The sequence below is a fragment of the Oryctolagus cuniculus genome, chromosome 13 (genome assembly GCF_051225735.1).
Source record: "Oryctolagus cuniculus isolate XC-2025 breed Fujian yellow rabbit chromosome 13, ASM5122573v1, whole genome shotgun sequence".
Lineage (NCBI taxonomy): Eukaryota > Metazoa > Chordata > Mammalia > Lagomorpha > Leporidae > Oryctolagus > Oryctolagus cuniculus.
Genome location: NC_142879.1, coordinates 96,056,867 through 96,081,697, shown reverse-complemented (window position 1 = coordinate 96,081,697; position 24,831 = coordinate 96,056,867). Strand labels below are relative to the sequence as shown.

At 39.2% G+C, this 24,831-nt stretch overlaps 1 pseudogene; it reads right to left on the bottom strand.

Annotated features, from left to right (window-relative positions):
* Positions 1-2,638: 2,638 nt before the first annotated feature.
* Positions 2,639-24,831, bottom strand: part of LOC149122767 (AP-2 complex subunit sigma pseudogene) — a 44,571-nt pseudogene continuing 22,378 nt past the window's right edge.

The following is a 24,831-nucleotide window of genomic DNA, read 5'->3' as shown; positions in this document are numbered from 1 at the left end:
AAGCCAGGACATTAACCCACTGCACCACAGCGCCGGCCCCCATTCCTATGATTTGAGGCAGGTGTGCTGCCATCTCTTATGATTCATCCCCAAAAGTCACATAACATTTATTCTGTATATTGTTGAAGAAAAAAATGCATCTTTGATAGAAGGACAACTGCATCTCATTTACAAGAAAATATAGAATTCTGAAAAAAAAATGTTGAAGCTATCTTTGAAACATCAAGCAACTGAACTTTACAATACAGATCATATTTCTGCTATGGGCTGAATTCTATCACCCCAAGCTCATATATTGAAGTCCTAAGCCCTAGTATCTCTAAAAGTTTCTGTATTTGGAGAAAGGAGCTTTAAATATATAATTACAAAAAATAGATAATTAGGGTGACCCCTAATTCTTACTGGTATACTTATAAGAGGCTATTATTTGGATGCATGGAGAGACCCCAGGGATGTGTTTACTCAGAGAGAAGATGCTATGAGGATACAGTGACAGAGAAGCTAGATGAAAGCCAGGGAAAGGTCTCTCATTAGAAACCAAACGTGCCAACACTTCCTTTTTATTTTCATTTTTCACTTCTTTGAAAGGAAAAAAAGACAGAGATTTCCACCCCCTGATTCAGTCCCTCAGTGCCTGCAAAAGCTGTAGCCGAGCCAGGTCTAGGTCCCGGGCAGAGAGCTCAATTCACCTCTCCCACGTGGTTGGCAGAGACTTAGCACTGGAGCCATCAGCAGCTGCCCCCAGGGTGTTCCATTGCAGGAAGCAGGAATTAACTGCAGAGCTAGAGGCCAAAGCTAGGCATTCTGATTTGGAAAGTGAGCACCCCAAGCGGCAAGTTAACTGCTGCACCAAATCCACACCCGTGAGTACTTTGGTCATGGACTTCCAGTTCCAGAACTGAGAAAATAACTTCCTGTTGCTTAAGCCACTCAATTTGTGGTATTCTGTTATGGCATTCTGTTATGGCATTCTGGAAAACAAATTCAAATAGTATTTTTCTGCTCCAATCAGGGTATGTAAATATTTCTTGAGGAAAAAGCACTAAATTAGAAACCTGGAAAAGGAAAAAAATAATGATAGCTGTCATCTGCAATTGTGACTCCTTTTCATACTCCTTCCCTCTGTGGTTGCCTTTAGCGATGGGTTAAGTAGACATCAGAGCTGTCCACATCAGATGCAATGAATGGTACATTAGAAACCTTATTCTAGTAGATTTCTTTTAACATTCAGAGTGAGAAATGGTTTACAACTATACATTATGTTTCCAGATTAATTGACATATATATACAAGCATATTTGTATGCAAGCTTAAATATTGTCATTTATTCTTGAAACAAAAGGGAGAAAACCATATGTCTCAATGCTTCTAAATTTGGCTCTATTTTAAATTGGCCCATCTTGAACAACATATGTGTGTATAATTCGTATTAAGTGGGAAGTAGGAAGTAACACTTTTTTTAATGGTGCCTTCACATATTGGTGCTTTCTAAATGGGAACAATTTACATTGTCATAACATATTTTTGGATGGGTGTTGGAAATGTTGTTTCTCAGAAAACATATGATTGTTTTAGAGCAGGTGCCCACTAAATGTGTTTTGAAGAAATACATACCTGGTTAAAAGAAAATCAATAATTATCCAAGAATCTGGCAAAATATAAATGCAAATATAAAAACGCATAAACAAGAATCTGATTTGAGAAAGCTCCTAAGTAGGTACTTGTTACCATGCAGACTATAACTTATAAGATTAAACACGTGGACACATGGCTTAAAATTATAAATTAGGGGTCCAGTGCTGTGGCTAAGCCTCTGCTTGTGGCTCTAGTATCCCATGTGGGTGCTAGTTCACGTCACAGCTGCTCTTCTTCTAATCCAGCTCTCTGCTAATGGCCTGGGAAAGCAGTGCAAGATGTCCCAAGTGCTTTGGTCCTGCACCCACATGGGATACTCAGAAGAAGCTTCTGGCTCCTGGCTCCTGGCTGTTTTGGCTATTTGGGGTGTGAATCTGTGGGTGGAAGACCTCTCTATTTTTTCCTCTGTCTGTAACTCTGCTTCTCAAATAAATAAATCAATCTTAAAAAATTATAAATTAAAAATTCTCTTTTATACAGATGCCCAAGGAAGATTATAAGTTGGTTTTAATTGTAATAATTTCTTTAATTTTGATATTAATTAGCATAGATTTCTTTTTTTTCTAAGATTTATTTGAAAGGCAGAGTTACAGAGAGGCAGAGAGCAAGAGGGAGAGCGAGAGAGAGAGGGGGAAAGAGAGAAAGAGAGAGGGAGAGAGAGAGAGAGAGATCTTCCATGTGTTGGTTCACTCCTCAAATGTCGGCAGTAGCCAGAGCTGGACAGATCCGAAGCCAGGAACCTACAGCTTCTTGTGGTTTCCCCACGTGGGTTTAGGGGCCCAAGGACTTGGACCACCTTCCTCTATTTTTTGGGGGGTTGGGGGGCGGGACCACAGGTTTATTGAGGGCTCCAGGCACTCGCACGCACACGCGCACACACACGCACGGCCTCACATGACAACCGCATGCTTCTTCGGGATGCACGCGGTGGCCCCAAGGCAGGGGTGCGGTCTCCTCCCTCCGGGGGCCCAGCAGGGTCCCTTCTGGCGCCTGGGGGCAGCGCCTCACTCCAGTGACTGCGGCATCAGAGGCTGCTTCAGCACCTTGGTCTGGCTCCTCTCGCGGATCTCGCCCGCCAGGAACATCTCCTCCACCATGTAGACCTTGTAGAAGCTGACCACCAGGTCCATTTCACAGACGTTAGGGAAATACTCATTTAAGACCACGAAGCTGTGGATGGCCGCCAGGTAGGCCAGGTTGTTGTCGTCGACGTCCACGCAGATGCAGAAGTAGAGGCCCGCGAGACGCCGGTAGATGATCTTGAACTTGCGGAACTCCACGAAATTGGTGTGCTTGGCGTCGCGCACGGTGACCACAGCCTGCACCTCTTCCATCGGCGTTTGCTTCTCGTCGTCGTCAAACCGTATGTACCACTTGGCTTGCCAGGTGGGTCGTCTTGCCCGCCTGGTTCTGGATGAGGATGAAGCAGATCACGGTGACCCCTGACTGGGGCCGTAGCAAAGAGCTAGATCGGTAGTGGAGAATCTGGGACTCGAACCATTGCCCATATGGGATATCGACATTGCAGGCAGAGGCTTTACCTGCTATGCCATAGCACCAACCTTAGCATAGATTTCTCTAAAAGAACGTTTGAGTTACACACAAACTTCTGTCTTGTGGCTGACAAAAATCCTTGGATTATTGAGAAATCTTACTTTGAAAGACAGAGAGTGACAATCACTCTGATAACAATGACATGTGACATAAAGAGGCCTAAATCCATGTATGTTCAGAAACTACATGATTATGTGTATTCACATAAAAATAAGAATGTATAGAAAATGACAGTAAGAACATGCATCAGAGAGTGAACCAGGCTTACTTCTGGAAATGGTAGTGAGGAATGTTATGTGATCACGTCACGTTTTCTGTGCTTTCTTTTGTTTGTTTGGTTCTCTTCGTAGAGAATATATGCAGGCATTCATTTCATAATTAAGAACCATGCATACATATGCCATGTAAAACCTGGAGTTTAGGACCATACTTCTCACATATGGAAGACACAGCACAATTCCTATGACTTCCTGAGACAGGGTAAAGGTTAACTGAATGTCCTTGTATCTTACTTGACCATATCAGGCTTATTTGGACCATGCCTTCCAAGCTCACCTGTATCCTATTGCTTGGTGATATGACTTGGTTTTTCAGATGTTTCTAACTTTGTGTGCATGATTGTGTGTATGTGTGTGTGTGTGTGTAGGGGGCACATATGCATGCATGCTAAGCTATTAAGTAGTATTAAAAAACTAAAAAAAATTAGGAAAGGATTTGGAAACAGCATGGAAAATATTTGAAATGGCTTGTAATAAAGTGAAACAGGCTTTAGGATAGTTCATTACAATGGCTTAGGAATACAACTATAGGTGCTAACAACCATTTGGATTCAGCCACAGTATGCAATCATACAGAACCCTGTCCTCTCCCCTTTAATCATGTTTTACATAGTTGATTGAACAAAAGGGGCATTACTTACTTTATTTATTAATATTATATTTAAAATAATGATGAGCATATTAAGTGGCAGAATAAATATTTTTGGAGTCTAATTCACTGAGCTGAATCACTATTATACTTAATATTTTTACAGGAATGAAATACTCTAAATTGTTGATTTATGAGGGTTTCTAGAAAGCAGAGCTCCTAAGTTATAAATAGATATATAAGGGAGAATTTATTGTAGTAATTGGTACAGTGATTGTGGAGAACTGGGAAAGCCAGGGTAATAATTCAGGCTGAGTTTGTAGGCTGAGAACCAGAGGAGGTTGTGACCTAACAACCATCTGAGTCCTAAGGCACAAGAGCCAGGATCTTAGATGTCCAAGGGCAGGAGAACACAGGTGTACTAGTGAGAAGAGAAAGAGAATCTCCCCTTTCTCTACCTTTGTCCTCCAGTTACACTCTAAGTGTAATGATGATGTTCACTTACACTGGTAAGGACAAATATACTCTATTCAGTCCACCTATTCCAATGCTAATCCCTTTCACAAAAACCTCCACATGCAAACAAGAATTAATGCTTCATTAGCTACGTGGGCACTTCTTAGCCCACTTTGATCCATGAAATCAGCCATCATAATTACGTTTCTTTAATATTAGGATGTAATGGTATAAAGATGTGTTCAGAGAAAATCTATTAGGATGGTATAAGAACTCAACCCACCTTATAAGCACACTTATTACATCAATATTTGCAAGGTGTGTGTATTATTTTGCAGAATAAGAGAGCTATAGATTCTAATATAGCTGTCCTATAGAAATTGTATCGGAAATTACCAGTGAATTGTATTTTGAATCATTCCATAAGGATAGTTGTTATTTATAAATTTACAGGATGTAAAGCATTTTCATTTATATAACATATTCTAAAGATAAAATGTGACCTATTGGACAACTTAGCTGAGATTCAAGTTTTTTAAAGACAGAGTTTAACATATTTGTGCTATCTAATATATTCAGATAGATGGATAGATAGATGATAGTTAGATAGATAGATATACTACCATGGTTTAGATGATCCATATTTTAAAATTTGCAGTTATAAACAAAATGAATATCTTTTCCTTTGATTATAACCCTTGCCTATGTATCTGTTGAACATGATCTTTTATTTTTTACTTGTTGAACTCTTTATTTAGTGAAGCATTAAGCCTTTGGAAATAATGTAAATTAAAAACATGTTATAGAAGGAAGGAAGGAAGGAAGGAAGGAAGGAAGGAAGGAAGGAAGGAAGGAAGGAGGGAAGGAGGGAAGGAGGGAAAGAAAGAAGAAAAGATAAAAGGAAGGAAAGAAAAGAAGGAAAGGGAGGGAGGAAAGGAAGTATTATATACTTAGAATTATATCTATGAATGTCATTGGTTCTGTTGTCTTTGTACTAATATTACATTAACATCAGATTTGATAGGAACTATCTTGTAGTGATCATCATGCTTTGGCTGTGACGCTAAGAATCTAATGCATTAACAAATTTCTTAAAACAAAAAAAAACTAGACTTTTAAAAAAAGGACCTTAAATTAGTTATTACTACATGAAGTTCATCATTACACTTAAGGTCACTTTCAATCATGAGACACTTGGATCCACAGGACTGACAGCATACACAGAAAGGGAGCTTTGTCCTATGACCAATGGTCTAGAAGTGTGCTAGACCACCCGATTCTAAGTCTAGCTCATTGCTGAATATTTCATTTGAAACACATTATAATTTTGAATGTATGTGATGTCAGACTTTGACCATTTGTAGAAGTGAATTCATACATCTTTGGGAAATTAAAGATACCATTCTTCATCAAGTTTTACCCTCTGAGGGTTCAATAATACAAACCTAAAACAGGGAATGAAGCCATGTGTTTCAGTAATATTTTCTTTGTCTTTAATTGTTGGCTATGTTTATATATCCAAGTGAGAAAGAGCAGATATCAGGGTCACATATGTGAAATACACTTTATTTCACTTGGCACTAAAGTAAAAGTCATCAGTCAAATCTAAGAGTACTTCTCTCCATTCCAAAAGCAGGAGAAATCTTCATCGATTGCTATTGTGCCTTGGATGTGAAACAAAGAATTAAAATTCTAAGGCTTTGGAATAAAACTACAGTGTCAAAACACAACAAAACATAGTCAAAGCAAACCGGTGGAGACAGTATTAAGATGTCAAAATTAAAATGATGTCATTGTAAATTACAGGAACACTTTTTAAAAATGAAACTTGAAGACCTCTATTTGTATGAATGTACACTGCCACTCATTTCAAACTAATTGTTCATAGCAGATGTGTAGGAGGTGTGATAAATGTTTCAAATCTCAGGCAATGTATATTCCTAAAATAGTACATTTTTAAAAGTGATTTTATTGCCACTTGAGCTCTACTTTACTCTTCAGTCTTAAGTGTTCCATTTTCTCTTAGTTTAGCTATATATCCTACATATATAGGGAATCGAAAATTATTATTATATTTATCTTTATATTCTTAGGTCCTGGCACATGGCTTACAATATAGCAGGAGGGCAATAATGGATTATTTTCTAAAAGAATAAACAAATAAAATGGAATTCAGAGATAATAAGATTTGGAAAAATAATGTTAACGAAGGGAAATACTCCGTTAATGAGCAATTTGTCATGCCCTGTCTAATTGTCAACATTATTATTTTATCATCTTGAACTTTTAAAATGTCTTCAATCTAGTTTATTTATTTCTTTATTTGAAAGGCAGAGTTACAGAGAGACAAAGGCAGAGAGAGGACTTCCAACTGCTAGTTCACTTCCCAGATGGCTGCAACGGCCGGAGATGCACCAATCCGAAGCCAGGAGCCAGGAATTTCTTGCTGGTCTCCCACACTGGTGCAAGACCCAAACACGTGGGCCATCTTCCACTGATTTCTGAGGCCATAGCAGAGAGCTGGATAAGAAGAGGAGCATTCTGGACTAGATCAGGCGGCCATATGGGATGCCAGCACTATAGATCACAGCTTCACCCGCTACGCCTCAGCACTGGCCCCTCAATCCAGTTTTACTCATTAAGAGTTAATGGCTAAGTGCTTAAATCTAACTACAGCTAGAAGGGTTACATATCTAACATTTTTACAGAGAGGATAAATTAGATGAATCTATCATTTATATTATGACATCTAAGAAAATTCTGTGAATTGGTGATGTAAAAATACAAATGATCCTACCAATTATGTGGATAATCCTGATGATGTAACAAAATAAAACGGACAGAATAATTTTGAATATAGTAATTTTCTAGTATCAGAGGTTTTTTTTTTTTTTTTTTTTTTTTTTTTTTTTTTGACAGGCAGAATAAGACACTGAGAGAGAGACAGAGAGAAAGGTCTTCCTTTTTCTGTTGGTTCATCCCCCAAGTGGCCGCTATGGCCGGCTCGTTGCGGTCGGCGCGCTGCGCTGATCTGAAGCCAGGAGCCAGATGCTTCCTCCTGGTCTCCCATGCGGGTGCAGGGCCCAAGCCCTTGGGCCATCCTCCACTGGCCTCCCAGGCCACAGCAGAGAGCTGGACTGGAAGAGGAGCAACCGGGACAGAATTCAGTGCCCCAACAGGGACTAGAACCTGGGGTGCCGGCGCTGCCGGTGGAGGTGAGCCGTAAGCGTGAGCCATGGCGCTGGCCAATAGTATCAGAGATTATTTTTTTCCACTACCGTACATATTCCATGTACTCACCCATTCATCCTAGCTGTTGACCATCTAAGACCCTGCATTGAAACCCCACTATTTATTTCTGATCAAGGGCCAGATTTGACTTTAGTTAAGGGAAAGTAGTCTCTACCTTCTTGTGGATAGAAAGGCAGATAATTTGAGGCTATCTTTAAACTATCACAGTATCTCATCTTGCCACAGTATCCCTGGTCCTTTGTTTCTTCAGACTGAACATCAAGATTTGAGATCACAAAGCTGAGAGAGTCTGAGTGAGGCCATGCACCAACGCCTGAGATGCAAGACCCATGAACAAAATGACCAGTTAGCTTCCCCTCACACACACATAGTATCCAGCAGGACGATGAGGATAGTTAACTTCAATGGATGAAAGAAAGCATCATGGCAGTAACAATTCCTTACCTCTCCCTGCAGTATAGTAGTTTGGAATACAGATGAGCCTATGTTATGAATTCACCTGCTCAATGATTAGGGGTCTTCTTTGATTAGGGCCTCCTTCAACTCCCTGAAGGTAGATTCTCCTCACTTTTTGTATCTGTCATCTGGGATACTGGCTGCATGGTCTGAATTATGCTTTTTTTCAGAAAAAAAAAATCTTTTTCTGGCTGGCTTTCTGAGCCTATTGAAGGTTGGGAGCCCAGATTTCTTTTTTAAAATTTTAAATTATGTCTCTGGATAGTATGTCCCCAGCTCTTCAAGACAGAACTTTTCTCTAAACATCAAAATTTGTAAGACCCTTATCCCAGCAGACAGCTCATAGGGCTCCGAAGTTAACATTTCTGTGATCTTAACAAAGGTCTTAGAGCTGCTTAGGTTTGTATATTTCTCCCTAGGTCCTAAGAGTAGTAGTCATTTTGATCTTTCTCTTCAGGCTTTTTTCAATTTTGAGATTCTCATGCCAATTGGGAGGACGAAGATTAAAAAAAAAATAGGGGAGGAGGAGTGGTCAGCGTTATGGCACAGCAGGTATAGCCGCTGCCTTTGACACTAGCATCCCATGTGCCTGTTCATGAGCCAGCTGCCCCATTTCCAATCCAGCTCCCTGCTGATGGCCTGGGAAAAGCAGTGGAGGATGGCCCCATCCTGGTGAACTTACCACCTATGTGGGACACCTGGAAGAAGCTCCTTGTTCCTGGCTTCGGCCTGGCCCAGTTCCAGCCCCTGTGGCCACATGGGAAGTGAACCAGCAGATGGAAGATCTCTCTCTCTCCGTCTCTCCCTCTATAATTCTTACTTTCAAACAAACAAATAAATATCTAAAAAATAATTTTCATACCAGAAAGTCTGGGATTGAGTCTTTTTTCTTTAATTGTTCTTAGAAATTGCACAGTAACTTCCTTAGTGTCGCTCCCCCTCTTCATGGAGGAACGACACTGAACCCTGCGCTGTTCTTTCGTCTGCTCGGCCCTCCCCGGGTTTGCTGCTGGTTCTTCCCGGGTTGGCTACTATCCCTTCCACCTCCGTGGAAGGGCAGTTCCCCCTGGCCGCATTCCCCACTTCCGCAGGGGAACGGCACACCGCCGGCCGGGTCTCTCGGGGGCTGCACGGGTTCCCTTAGATGTTCCCCATAGATGTTCCTGGTGCATGCCGTCTCTCTCCTCCTTTATAGTCCTCCTCCACCAATCCCAACTCTGCTACCCACACGCCGAGCACGCTGCTCTCCTCCAACCAGGAGCAGGTCCTACAGTTCCTTGGTTGAACTGGAGGCAGCTGTGTAGAAGCCTCTTTCTTCTCTCCCAGCGCCATATTGTGGTAGAGCAGATGCATAGAATAAGTCTTAATTCCAGTAACTCAGTCTAGTCCGGATTGCTCCCCACACCTTAGCTCCTTTGTCTTCCTGTACTTTATCGTAGGCAGACAAGAAGAATAAAAAATCACCTCGACATTCTTTTTTGGAATCTCTGTAGCTGGATGACTGGAGTTATTAGGTTAATTTCCGCCTCCCTCATGGCCACAGGTGAGTGTATGGCCAGCAGATGTTGCCTTCTCTGTTTTCAAACGACACCTTTACCGCCGACATTTCTAAACCTACACTTCAGAACTCTGGTTGGGCCTGGCCCACAGCCAGGCTTATTTAACACGGCTGCCATGTTTGTTACCACAGCGTCTCAATCTGGCCCCCACTGATTAGGGAAAGCTAATGCCATAAGTATTGAAAAGTAATCGATTTATTTTAGCAATTAGAACTTGTACAATTGTGGGAGGCCTTGGGGAAAGAACATATTTAAATTGAAATCACAGGTCTGAGAAAAAAATCATGTTATATCTAGGTACAGGCATGACTGAGCAATTCAGAGCTTTATTTTTTTCTTTTTTTTTATTATTTTCCTAACATGAATTATGTCACATAAAATCTAGAGTGTGAAACTATAGTTTCTATGATTTGCACAGCATGCTGTACTACATTATGTAATGATGCTGAGGCTGTCTATCTACAATCCGTTGTTTTAATAACAAAAATGCATTAAGAAAATGGACTAAAAAGTATCATAGCAGGGCTGGCACTGTGGAGTAGCAGGTAAAGTCGCTGCCTGCAGTGGTGGCATCCCATATGGGCCCTGGTTCAGAGACCCAGCTGGTCCACTTCCAATTCAGCTCTCTGCTATGGACTGGGAAAGCAGTAGAAAATGGTCCAAGTCCTTGGGCCCCTGCACCAACACAGGAGACCTGGAAGAAGCACCTGGCTCATGGCTTCAGATCGGTGCAGCTCCGGCAGTTGCGGCCAACTGGGGAGTGAACCAGCAGATGGAAAATCTCTCTCTCTCTGTCTCTACCTCTCTCTGTGTCTGTAACTCTGACTTTCAAATAAATAAATAAATCTTTTTTTAAATGTATCATAGCTACAGATGCTCAACTTTGTACTTGTATTTTGTATCATGTTGCAATATCAGGCTGTCAGTACTTTTCTCTGGTCAAGTTTATCAATTGGTGATTATATATATATGTATTTTGTATGTTTGTATTTTTATACAAAGTAGTATGTAACTGTATAAATTTCTCCATTTGGTCCTTGGAAACATTCAATAAATTAACGCATTATCTTATTGGCAAAGTTCACTAATGATACTACTCTTGGATTCTTACAAATCTAGAAAAGAAACCAGGAGCAGAGGCTTCACCTGGGTCTTCCTTGTGGGTGGCAGCAGTCCAAATACTTGGACCATCTTCTACTACTTTTTCCAGGCCTTTAGCAGTGAGCTGAATTAGAATGGAGCATCAAGGACACCAACCGGCACGCATTCCAAATGCCAGTTTCACTGGTGGCAGCTTTACCCACTCTGCCACAATGCTGGCCTCAATTTTTCTGTTTAACTTTTTTAATGTATTTACTTATTTATTTGAAAGGCAGAGTGAAAGACACATAGAGAGCGATCCTCCATCCTGTTTTAATTGAATTGTTTCCATTGGGCTGTAGATAAAAAAAAAAAAATCAGGGATTAGAAAGGAAGGATGTGGACTGTTCATACAACTTGATGTGCCTTTGACACAGTAGTAGCAGTAGTGATGATGGTGATGATAACACTGATGATTAAGCCATGTTGGTTAATGAGAGGTTCTGTATTGTTTCATTCAAACGAAGTCCAGTATGTAGAATAGAAGACAAAGGTAAAAATGTGCACCACAATTACCCAATAGGATGTATTTTTAAATTTAAAAAAAAAACTTTTTATTTTAATTTTTAGTTTTTAGTGTCAATGTACTCTGTAGACCCAATTCTAAGAACATCCTCCCTCCCTACCTTCCTCCTTCCATCTCTTTCCCTCTTACCTTCCTTCTTCTTCTCTTTTTTTTAATTTTTTTTTTATTTGACAGATAGAGTTAGCAAGAAAGAGAGACAGAGAGAAAGGTCTTCCTTCCATTGGTTCACCCCCCAAATGGCTGCCACAGCCAGAGCTACACTGATCTGAAGCCAGGAGCCAGGTGCTTTCTCCTGGTCTCCCATGTGGGTGCAGGGCCCAAGCACTTGGGCCATCCTCCACTGCCTTCCCGGGCCACAGCAGAGAGCTGGACTGGAAGAGGAGCAACCAGGACTAGAACTGGCACCCATATGGGATGCTGCCACAGCAGGCCGAGGATTAACAAAGTGAGCCATGGTGCTGGCCCCAGTCTTTTTTTTTTTTTTTTAAGTTTTTGAGATAACAGTTTTTAAAAATTTACATTATAGTGAAAAGGCATAGAACATCACTAAATAAGAAGGTTACCAAGCAAAAAGCAAAAAAGACCCAGTTTAGTGGGAATATTGACAACAGCTATAAACAATAATTGAATGAAAAAATTATAATTTCACCCATACACAGTAAATTTTAAAGTAACCATAGATCATTAAATTTACACTAGTATAACATTCTTAAGCATTGATTTGACAAAGATATAAAGAAAGCTTAGAAAACAACATGAGTATTGCTACAAATATAGTTTTATTGACAATTTTTCTTTTGCTTTATTTTATGGTTAGATTTCTAGGAGGATGTCCATTGTATGATACTTTCTGGGAAAAGATCCCAGTTTAGGATAAAATTGTCTTCTGTATAATTACTTACTTCAATTATCAGTTTTCAGATGTGGTCCCTTATTTTATGTTCAGAAAACAACTGCAAGCAGTATCAAGTACTTTATAAAATTGGAACGGTATCATTCCCCCTTGACTTTTCAAAGAAAAAAATATTCATACCTCACATTGGAGAGGTAAGAGGGAGAAAGAAAGAACTGAGCATTTGAGCACAGTTGCACTGTGGGAAAAGTGGATGTCCTCAGGTGTGTCAGTTCTCTGGGTTGTAGCTTGCTTCTTCAGAGGCCAAAGCACCTTTGTCATTAACATGCTGCTAGTGCTTCATGCTTGACTTTTACATTATTGCTCTAGCTATTACTATGCATGCATTATTTATGTGGTTGGCTATCATGGAAAAAAGGCAAGCAATTTACTTGTCAAAACACATTAGAATGCATGACTTTAAATCAGAGTCGCGTAGGTTGGTAAAAAGCTATAATAAATGCACTTTGGCTAATATGTTAGTGTCATACAGTTTGAGATGGTCACTGTACTGACTGAGAAACCTGTAATCATCTTTGGGGCTCTTTGAGTAGGCTAACACTTCCAGTGATTTACACGATGATTTTAATTACATAATGATAAACTCTATTATTATGACTTTGCTTTTTCTAGTTGAGTTTTGTCATTAGTATAGCCAATCATTGCAAATTAAATTCTCAATAATTAATTACAAATTAATTCTGAATTGTGTTATTTATTTGTTATAAACAGTATTTGAAATACTTAAAAATAGATTTGTGTTATGTAGCTATACGTTCCTCTTGCTTCTTTTAGTCAGTTAGACATCATCATTTCCACTTGACTTTCGCATTGCTACACTGAAGTCTCATTTTGTACTATCTCACATGTTTTCATTTATTTATTTATTTATTTATTATTTTTGACAGGCAGAGTGGACAGTGAGAGAGAGAGACAGAGAGAAAGGTCTTCCTTTTTCCATTGGTTCACCCCTCAATGGCCACTGTGGCCGGCGTACCGCACTGATCCGAAGCCAGGAGTCAGGTGCTTCTGCTGGTCTCCCATGGGGTGCAGGGCCCAAGCACCTGGGCCATCATCCACTGCACTCCCAGGCCACAGCAGAGAGCTGGACAGGAAGAGGAGCAACCAGGACAGAATCCAGCGCCCGGACCGGGACTAGAATCCAGTGTGCTGGTGCCGCAGGCGGAGGATTAGCTTATTGAGCCATGGCGCTGGCCACTGTCCCATATGTTTAAGGAAATGCTAGTCACTTCGGTAGTTCTCAGTTAAGCATTGGTAAGTGCAGTGCATATTTTCATGATATTTATAAGATCAACACCATACCCAAGGCAAGTTAACCAGGTCAAATCTGAGGAAAAGGTTTGTTTTTCCTAACAATCATTCAACTAAAAATTATAGCGATGGATAATTCTGAAACATAGACAATGGGTTGTGTGTGTAGGGGTACAATATTATTTTATCCAAGCAGAATAATTAAGTCCAAGTCAGCATGAACTTCCTTCTCCTAACTGCTCTCAGTCCAACATTTTCTGCCATCTTGAGAACCTAACAGGAGACCAGGGAATCTGGCTCCACAGTCACGAGACATTGAAGAAGATAGCAGTTGAGCCTAACATCTGGCATTTCAAACTAATATCGCAGCTGAGATAATCTGGGTTCTCTACTGAATGTCACCTGCTCCCATTCCTTTCCTACATGATGTACATGGCTGGCTCATAGATTGCAGATGTTGCCTAATTACATTTCTTCCTATTAGAAAAAGTGGCCTACATGAAGCGCATGACAATTACATTACCCAGCCTAATCTTTGAAAATACGAGAGTCCAGGCAAATTACAAACAGCATCTGTGTAGTGCTCGTATTTCAAAACAAACTCTTGTAGCCTTTCAAAATAAGAGGGATGGGGAAAAACACAGCTAGGACATCATTGCCAGTGTTTTAAAAGCTTTCTCTAGTCCCCCAAGATGGACCTGAGGGCACACAGTGGCCAAGAATATCTCCTCTGTTCAGGAATTGGGACTGAGTACAGCTGCAGACCTGAGTCTCTTGGTAACAGAAACAAGAGAAATAGAGCCTGCCACTGCTCCTGAGGAGTCAGAGATGCGGCAGTCAGACCTCTGCGAACCTGATGCTGGAGGTTCCCAGGCTCTCCTGCTCTTCCTGTCCTCTGCTGGGCCACTCCAAGAGAGGACACTGATCCACCGGAGAGAGAGAGACCCAGAGTAGACACAAGTCTAAAGATTAACTACGCTTGTTTTCATTTCCAAATCTCATTACTCAGAAATACATTAGAAGCACCGACCATGGCGGCCATTGGAGGGTGAACCAGCGGCGGGGAAGGACCTTTCTCTCTGTCTCTCTCTCTCTCTCACTGTCCACTCTGCCTGTCAAAAAATAAATAAATAAATAAATAAAAATAAAAAAACAGATTTAAATAATACATATATGTTTAAATTAGCTTTGGTTAGAAAAACTCTTTAAAACTCGATTTGAATATGAAAAAGATAGTTCCTAAAGCAAAAACAAATGTGACAGAGTATGTATGTGGGGTTTTGGCCAAAATAGAAAGGAAAGGTTAAAGATATGCAAAACTGGACATCATGGTTATCACCTGGAAATTGGTTCTCTAGTTGTTTCCATCTCCCCTTTAGAAAGAAGTGAGTGCATCTACATTAGCTTTTGCATCTAACTAGGTGGAGGAATTGCAAAGTGATTATTATTGTAAGCAGTCTAAGTCTGACACTGAACAGCAAAAGTAGATATTGCCAACAGCGTTTCCACCGAGGCTCAGTTCTGAACTCGTCATGGATTGTTTCTCTCGCTGATACCCATGAGGATCCGCAGTGCATTTCCCCCAACCCCTCTCCCCAAGACTGCATCCCTGCAGGACTGTGATTGGACAAGAGGAGGCCCTAGAGAGACGTCAGAAGACAGTAGAGGAGAAAATGATTTCATTCTTTCTTTCTGTTTCTGGAAGGACTCTGCAGGAAGTGTGGCATTAGCTCAAAGATCCTTTGGTAACACCAGAACCGAATCCTTGCTTAAACCCTCTCTATTGAACGACGGCATATGTATCTGCTTTGCCAACTGGGTCTGTGTACCAGAAGGGACTCCAGCATCACATAGAAAATTAAGAACTCTCCCAGAACAAAGAAAGAGCAATGTGACCTAAATGTGCACAAACTTACAGCTACCTCATAGTGATCTTGTAGTCTAAATTACCCCATTAGAATGTAGGTCACCATTTAATGGACACAGAAGAACTAAGATTGTATATAAGGCAATCCATGCTTTGTTCCAGCCTCAGATCTTTGGATATGCATCTACTGGACCTAATGCTGTATAAATCAATCAGCCAATCCTGCTTCTTGCTAAAGCCTTGGTGTTGTGTTTCTCTGAGCATTCTGCAACAGGTTGATGTGCCATACTCCAGAGAATGTATCAGAGACAGACAGTAGCACATAAGAATCACTTGCTGTGTCCCAAGACCACATATCTGTACTCTGATTCCTCCTTCATTGTCCCAACTCATCACACTTCACAATGAGGGATTGAGGGTGGCATCAGAAATATTAGAGAGACAAAAATGTCTTCCGTGCTTTGAGAATCAGGCTGGAAAAGCTTGAGTGAGGTGAAAGGAAGACATTCAACTCTAGACCAAGTTCAGAATTTTTGTGTGTATTTTGAATATTCTTCTTTTGAAGTTGTTCCTGTGCTTGAATTAGAAGTGTCTTATGGTGTTAAAAAGCAAAGTCTGAGAAAGATGCGGGTCATGACCAATGAGTCTAGGCACAATATTAATTATGGGCTGTCAAATAAAATAGAGTAATGGAGACTCATACCCAAAGGGCTTTAGACTAGCTGAAAGGGTGGATTTGTGTAGTTTGTAAAGACAAAGCTACAGAGATAGGGAGATTGAGATTAATATTGAGAGAGAGAGAGATTTTTTTTCCATCTGCTGGTTCACTTCCCAAATGGCTGCAACAGAAGAATGTCCGAGGCCCATACCACATACACTTTAGTCATCCTCTGCTGCCTTCCCTGGCACATTAGCAGGGAGCAGCCAGCACTCAAACTGAAACTCCAGTATTGGAGGTTCTGCATTGCAACAGGCAGCTAAACATGCTGCAGCAGGACACCAGCTCCTGCAATTGACCTTTTGATTTTCTTTATCTTTACCACTTATAATAAATAAAATTCACAGTTAATAAAATGGCTACTTTATTTAGAACATAGAAGAAGAATTCTTAATTTTACAAATTAAGTAATAAAATAGGAATTGTTTAGTATCTACACATATTATAACTAATATTGCAAATTACAAAATAATATAATACAATAACAATTATACTACAGTAACAAAAACTTGTTAATATAGTTGTATTCTTTATACAAATTATGTAAGAGTAATGACATTTTAGGAATTATTAATTTTATTCCAATTATACACGTGCCTATGTGTGATGTAATGTATAACTGATTAAATTATTTAAAGTAATTTATGTTCTATATATTGTTTGGTATCCTTAGCACTTTCATTTCTCTTTTTAAATCTCTACTCCATTTATTCTTTTTGAATCTGAAGTCAGCAGTTGATTTAAATATCACATCCATATATAAGTATGCATTTTTATGTAAAAACTGCATACATGTATGTTAATAAAATTTATAAAATATAATTAAATATGAAAATCATAGGTAAATTTGTGTACTTATATGAATATTTATGTATACACACAAATGTATATGACTTTATAAGAGCAAATATAATTCTTATAAAGTATATGGTGATAGCTAGATACTATGACACATATTTGGACAATATGCTAGAGTTACCAAGTTCAATATATTAGAACTTCCTTTACAGCCTTAATTATTAACATTTGCATTAATCAGCAGGACAATTTGGGGCATGTTATAAATGTAATAATCATTACGAATGGTAAGTGATATAGGAAATTTCAAATTTATTAACTCATAAATAGTCCCTTTATAGGTATTATTTCATATAAATTAAAAATTGGCTGAATGTTAAGGTATTCTTTGTAGAGCTATGTTTTTCTAAAGAAATAAAAGAAGTATTGTCTTTCGTAAGTATTTCGTAAGTATGAGTTTCATGTTTAGGAGTTTTGGATTTATCTTTCATAAATTCAAGGTTATTTGAATGTCAAAAATAAAGTGAAACGTCATAAATATTTTATTTATAAATGTAAGCATATACCAGTCTGAGGAAATAAAATTAAAGCTTGAAATGTGTATGTAAGATATGATGTGAATTGGCTTAATTGAATTACTTGATGATATTAAACCACTTTTACAAACATAGCATCACAAAAATGTTGCCTACAAATATATGGTTAGCAAATACACAGTGTGTGTGCATATATATACATATATATTTTAAAGTTCTGAATTTGAATGTTTGCAAAGGCAATGCATATGTTATATATTTGTATTCATTCTCAGGAAGTTTGACTATTATCATTTATATTACTGAGTGAAGACAGGAGAGATATTCACTCAGTATCAACAATATACTAAATTCTTTACAGTTGCATGGAATCTGTTTTCTTATTTAATTTTACCCAAATTCTATCAGCATCCTTCACCAAGTTGCTTGCTTCATTGTTGTTAAATTCCTACTGCCAACATTCTAGAGCACTTTAGAATATGCAATGAACTGCTTTGAAAACTAAATGAAATGCAAAATACATATTTAACTGGAATTTGGGAATGGGTTGAACCCTCAGAAACCTTTGGGAGGCATGAAGCACACTGACTGCCAAACATAACCTGCTTCAAAATGCATCTTTTTATTTTCATAAATATCAGAGCTTGAAAATAATAAAGACAATAAAGACATAAAACTCTATAGTTGAGAACAGTTAAATTGGGATGGGGGAAATGAAAAGATGGCATCTATGGAAGGTTGACATTAAATCGTTTAAAAGAGGCTTTATAGAGATTTTTATTTATTTATTTAAAGATTTATTTAAAGATTTATTTTATTTATTTGAAAGACAGAGTTACACAGAGAGGTAGAGACAGAGAGAGGTCTTCCAAACGCTGGTTCACTCCCCAGATGGCCACAACGGCTGGAGCTGTGCAGATCCGGAGCCAGGAGCCAGGAGCTTCTTCTGGATTTCACATGCGGGTGCAGGGTCCCAAGGACTTGGGCCATCTTCTACTGCTTTCCCAGGCCATACCAGAGAGCTGGATTGGAAGTGGAGCAGCCGGGTCTCGAACTGGTGCCCATATGGGATGCCGGTGCTTCAGGCCAGGTCATTAACCCTCTGTGCCACAGCGCTGGCCCAGCCATTCCACTTCTGATCCAGCTCCCTGCTAATGCACCTGGGAAAACAGTGAAAAGAAGGCCCAAGTGGTTGGGCCTCTGCACCCATGTGGGAAACATAGCAGAAGCTCCTGACTCCAGGAGTTGGCCTGACCCAGGCCTGGCCATTGTGGCCATTAGAGAGTGAATCAACAGATGGAAAATCCTTTCTCTCTGTAATTCTCCTTTCAAATAAATAAATCAAATATAAAAAATATATAGCAGGGATTAGGAGCCTTTTATTTGCCAAGTGCCAATTGTATTTTTTATTATTATTATTTTTTTATTTGACAGGTAGAGTTACAGACAGTGAGAGAGAGGGAGACAGAGAGAAAGGTCTTCCTTCCATTGGTTCACCCCCCAAATGGCCGCTATGGCCAAACCTGTGCCCATCCAAAGCCAGGAGTCAGGTGCTGCCTCCTGGTCTCCCATGTGGGTGCAGGGGCACAAGCACTTGGGCCATCCTGCACTGCCCTCCCGGGCCACAGCAGAGAGCTGGACTGGAAGAGGAGCAACTGGGACTAGAACCCGGCACCCATATGGGATGCCGGTGCCGCAGGCGGAGGATTAACCAAGTGAGCCACGGCACAGGCCCCCCATTTGGATATTTATAACATCATTTGAGGGACATCCAAAATTATTGACTTAACAATTAGCCTGCTATAGATGGACTGAATTTCAAGTCCTACCTGAGGTTCCATTGGCAGGGCTAGAACAAGATTTCAAGCTTATAGGCTGGACATTCCCAATCTTACAGAGAAAGTATTGATTACATATTTTTTTAGTCAGCTTCTCTCTCTGCTATAGTTGTTTCTGCATTATATTAAGATTTTTAATTTTATTTTTTTCCTATTTTACTTTGTTTTCATTTAGGGGGAATTGAGGTGTTATTTTCTAAATATCTAAATTTGATAATAGCCCTCATGAAAAGAGTTGATTATTCAGAGTTGAAGCATAAATTTTAGTTAATGTTTTTATAGTATTTCATTTTTTCCAAGATTTATTTATTTATGTATTTGGAAGTCAGAATGACAGAAAGGGAGGAAGAAACAGATGTCTCCCATATGGTGGCTCACTTCCTAAATGGCCACAACAGCCAAGGCTGGGCCAGGTTGAAGCCAGGAACCTGCAACTCCATCCAGATCTCCTACATGGATGGCAAAGACCCAAGCACTTGAGCCACCCTCCATTGTCTTCCCAGGCTGTGCCATAACTCTGGTTCCTTAAGCATTTTTAAACAGTTGCTTTGAACAGCTTATTGTGATCATTCCTAATTAATGTGCTTGCCTTCTATTGTAAATAGAAGTTTATCATTGCCTGTGTGTAAGAATAGCTGTTGGATTATTTCATATATGCAAAATTCTGAAGTACGTTTTTAGAAGCAAGGCTAAACACAAGAAAGAATTAACAGATGTCAGGCTAATGGAAAAAGTAAACTATATAGGGAAGGAAAAAAAAAAGGTGGCTTGTTTTCATTTCTACCTAGAGATCTTTTGAGCACATTGCTTAGCATGAGCAGAGGTTTCCCACAGACACACAGTGATTTGAAAGCAGGAGAGGGGCCGGCATCGTCGCGCAGTAGGTTAATCCTCCGCCTGTGGCGCTGGCATCCCATATGGGTGCCGGTTCTAGTCCCGGCTGCTCCTCTTCCAATCCAGCTCTCTGCTAAGGCCTGGGAAGGCAGTGGAAGATGGCCCAAGTCCTTAAGCCCCTGCACCCACATGGGAGACCTGGAAGAACTTCCTGGCTCCTGGCTTCATATTGGCGCAGGTCTGGCCCTTGCGGCCATTTGGGGAGTGAACCAATGGAAGGAAGACCTTTCTCTCTGTCTCTCCCTCTCACTGTCTGTAACTCTGCCCCTCAAATAAATAAATAAAATCTAAAAAAAAAAAAAAAAATAAAGCAAAAAAAAAAAAAAAGAAAGCAGGAGAGAGAAGTCATTATATTCCAGTTATACAATTTTATGTACACAGAAGCTGAGTAACACAAAACCTGATGCATGCATGGGGCCCAGTGGTACTGAGCCAGACTTGTCCTAGCCCAGCCAAGCTGGGCCTTGGGTTCTAGGCACTTACTCTTCCTTTGCTCCAGAGATGATCCAGTTCACAGTCTATCTTCAGGAGTACATGCAGGTCATCAGTGGGAATCTGGACTTCCTTCCTTCATTCCTGTCTCCTGTCCCTTGGCATTGCCAGCTGAGTGAGCTTGCCCACATCCTCCCTTGCACAATTCCCTACATGATGCAGGCAGTGGGGGTGCCAGCAACAAATCCTAGAGACCACCAGCGTGCCGTTGGGCCCTAGGCAGGGAAAAGCAGAAGACTTTTTCTCATTGCCACATAATAACCTAGGTGGCTTCAGCAGCATTCAAGGTGAGTCAAGTGAATGTCCTTGAACACCTGTGTCTATGAGATTCTACATCCTGTCTCACAAGACAGATGGCTATACCATTCATTCGTTGACATATATAGCCATTCATCTTCCTAAAGTGTTACTCCCCTTGACCAGAATATAAGATAAGGAAGGTGACATTTGGACTTGGATCAAAATGAGAAATTTTAATTTGAAATGAACAGAGATAGTTTCTTTCCAACCTCTAAGTCTCTACTTCAGACATGTATTTTTGTCTGATAAATGAGAGATTTTATTTAATGTAATGATGGAGTGGATGAAGAATTTTGCTTTTAATTTTAGGTAATTAATATTAAAAGAATTAGAAAACATTTCCAAATTTCATTTTCCATGAAGAATGGATAAACATTTTTCATTTTACCCTTATAATTCAGAAATCCCATCAATATGCTAACATTGAAAATAAATACATGTGGATTTTATCCATTTGATATTGTTTTATTTACACATTTGATTGCTGAATTCCATAGCCATCTGTAGATTAGTTAAGCATGTACAAGCAAATTAAAATAAAATAAAATTAGTGGCATTATCCATTTGAAAAGTTCAATGGTGATGTGGGACTAATGACTATCTCTGTGTACAGCACAGATATAGGATAATTCTAGCACCCCAGAAACTGCTACTGGGACAGCTCTGGCTTCAATAATAGGCAATGTGGGAGGCACAATAGATAACAAGTTTTGATAACCTTTCTGTACTTACAAGAACTCTAAATTTACATACAGAAAAATTCCAAAATGAAAACCTGTGCATTATATAACGAAGTCTTTTTCATTAAGAGCAGAACAGTAATTTTCAAATAGGCTTGGAGGCAAATATAATATAAACAGAAAATATCAGAATATACAGTAGTAGGAAGAAAAAAGAATGCCAGAACTCAGGTCTTTTTGAAGATCATATGAGAAAAAATTGAATAAATACAAACATTTTGAGATTTTTCAAGAATATAAAAATATTTACAAAAATATATAGAATACAATAACACAAGATATATAATATATAGAATACAAGAATACATAGAATATTTCAAAACTATTTAAAAATAAGTTCATAAGTTAAAATCATCTCACAAGAAGAGAGACAGGAAACTTATGGAAGCTTCTAAGTCCACATGGCTTCATCACTCAATGCCACCAAATTTAAATAGGAAAGAAATGTCCAGTGAATGAACAAAACATAAGTAGTAGTTTTAACAGTTCATTGAATGAGGCCAGGTTGCTTCTCATGCTAAAACATGTGGAGTAGAGCACAAGAAAGAAATTAATGTCATTCATAAGTTTAGTTGAGAAAACATAACTGGCAGGCATTTAATGCAGTGGTTAGATAGTCCTTGTGGGGCCAGCACTGTGGTACAGCAGGCCGAGCCTCCACCTGCTGGCACCAGCAGCCAGTGTGGGCACGGTTCAAGTCCCAGCTGCTCCACTTCCCACCCAGCTCTCTGCTTTGGCCTGAGAAAGCAGTAGAAGATGGCCAAGTGCTTGGGCCCAGAATCCATGTGGGGAGAGCTACAAAAAGCTCCTGGATCCTGACTTCAGATTGCCCAGCTCTGGCCGTTGTGGCCTTTTGTGGAGTGACCCAGTTAATGGAAGATATCTCACTGTGTCTCTCGCTCTCTCTGTCTGTAGTTCCAATTCTCTAATAAATAAATCAAAAATCATAAAAAAATAGTGCTTGGGCAGTCAAAATTTCATTTTGGAGAGCCTAAATTTGAGTTCTCATTCTGGTTCAGATCCAGATTCTAGCTAATGTACACCATAGAAGGCAGTGATGATGACTTGATTTATTAGGCTCCAGCCACACATGTGGGAGACTCAGAGTTTGGGACTCCTGACTTTGGTCATCCCAGCTCTGGCTGTTGTAGACATTTGAACAGTGAATCAGCAGATGGAAGATCTCTCTCTCTCTCTCTCCTTCTGTCTGTCTTTTACTCTGCTTTTCATATAAATAAAATAAACAAAAGTTTCTTAAAAGTAAGCAAAATATCAGTATAATTCATAATAAATCAATCATAAGTGTAAGATGAATTATTAATTAAAATCAGTAATTATAACTCAATACACTGTCAGAGTAAAAAAGTAAAATCATATGAACAACTCAAGAATTACAGAAATTTTTTTATTCAAGTGTACAACTTGATACATTGACTCTCAACAAATAAGGAATGGGAAGGTGAAATAAGGCAAGAAAAATAAATGCAAGATGATACATAATAGAAAGAATAAGAAACCCTCATCAGTTTCAGATGTTGTGATGAACATAAAGCATTGGAAATTATTTTTGAAAATTTCTAAGAAACTTTGTTGAAGTGAATATTCAGCCTAGAAGTTAATATATCTACTTCCCATATATCTGTGTGCTGGGTTAGATTCCTGGATCCCTCTCCTGATTTCAGCTCCCTCTTAATGCAGCCCTGGGGAGGCAATGGCGGTAACACAAATAATTGTGTTCCTATTATCTACATAAGAAGCCTGAATTGTGTTCTAAGCTCTTCGCTTTGCCTCAGCTCAGTTATTTGCAAGTGACCCAATGGATGAGAAATCTCTGCCTCATCTCTCTCTCTCTCTCTCTCTCTCATCTCTATCTCTCTTTCTCTTTCTCTCTCCTTTCTCTCTCTCTCTCTGTGTATGTGTGTGTGTTTCAAAATAAATTCATAAATAAATAAAAGTAATTTATCAAGTTTGCTCAACAATACAAGGTCTGTATAAATAGAATGGTGTTTTTATGGCAACATCAAAGCTTAAGAACTAAATAACCAAATAGCATGGAAATATACTAAAAAACTAGAGAAATATCCACAAGAATTGTATAATCCACAAATTTACCATAAATATCATTGAAACAAGACATGTAAAAAATAGATAGATAGATGATGCTCATAGATTGGAAAACTCAACACTGTAAATATGCTCAATTTTCCAAGCATTAATCTATAGATTCAATGGAATTGCAATCAAAATTCCAGCATGCTTATAAAATGTGTGGTCTTATGTGTCTAACTTGACAAGATGATTTTAAGAAGAGGATGGAATTCCAAATAGTTCAGAATAACCAATAAATTTTTGCAGAGGAAATACCAAACATAAAAAAAATATTCTATCTGATATAAACACTTAAGTCCGAGCAGGCTGTTTCTGTCTTTGTCTCCCAAGTAAGTGAACAAAAATGCTATAAATGCTAACTGCCTAATAACTACGATGGAGTAGTATTGGCACAAATAGAGATACATGAAAAACAACTGGGGAATCTAGTATTAAACTCATACAAAATGAACACTAAGGTAACAATGTAATGCCACGGTAAAAAGGGGGATGTGTTCAACATCCAGTATTAGTCAATTAAATAGAAAAAAATGAAAGTTGGCATTTGTCCCAAAGGAAAACGAATAAACCACTATAAAAATACCTAACAGAAAAATCTTCATTATCATGAGATAGGGAAAGATTTATTACAAATGACCTGAAGAGGAATAAACCTTGCAAAAATGATGGTTAAATCCAATCTGACTTAGAAACAAAAATGTCTGTGTGTTCTTTAATACCGCTTGGCGAATGTACAGGCAAAGAATGAAAAAGGGAAGAGGATACACAGCCAACAAAGGGTTCCTATAACATATATATACTTCCTAAAATCAATAAGAAAACAAATAGATAGTGCTACAGAAAAGAAACAAACCAGACAAGTCTTTTGAATGTGTCCCAAAAGGGCATTCAAATGCATACACACAGCAGGAAAGTTGATCTCTATTAGAAT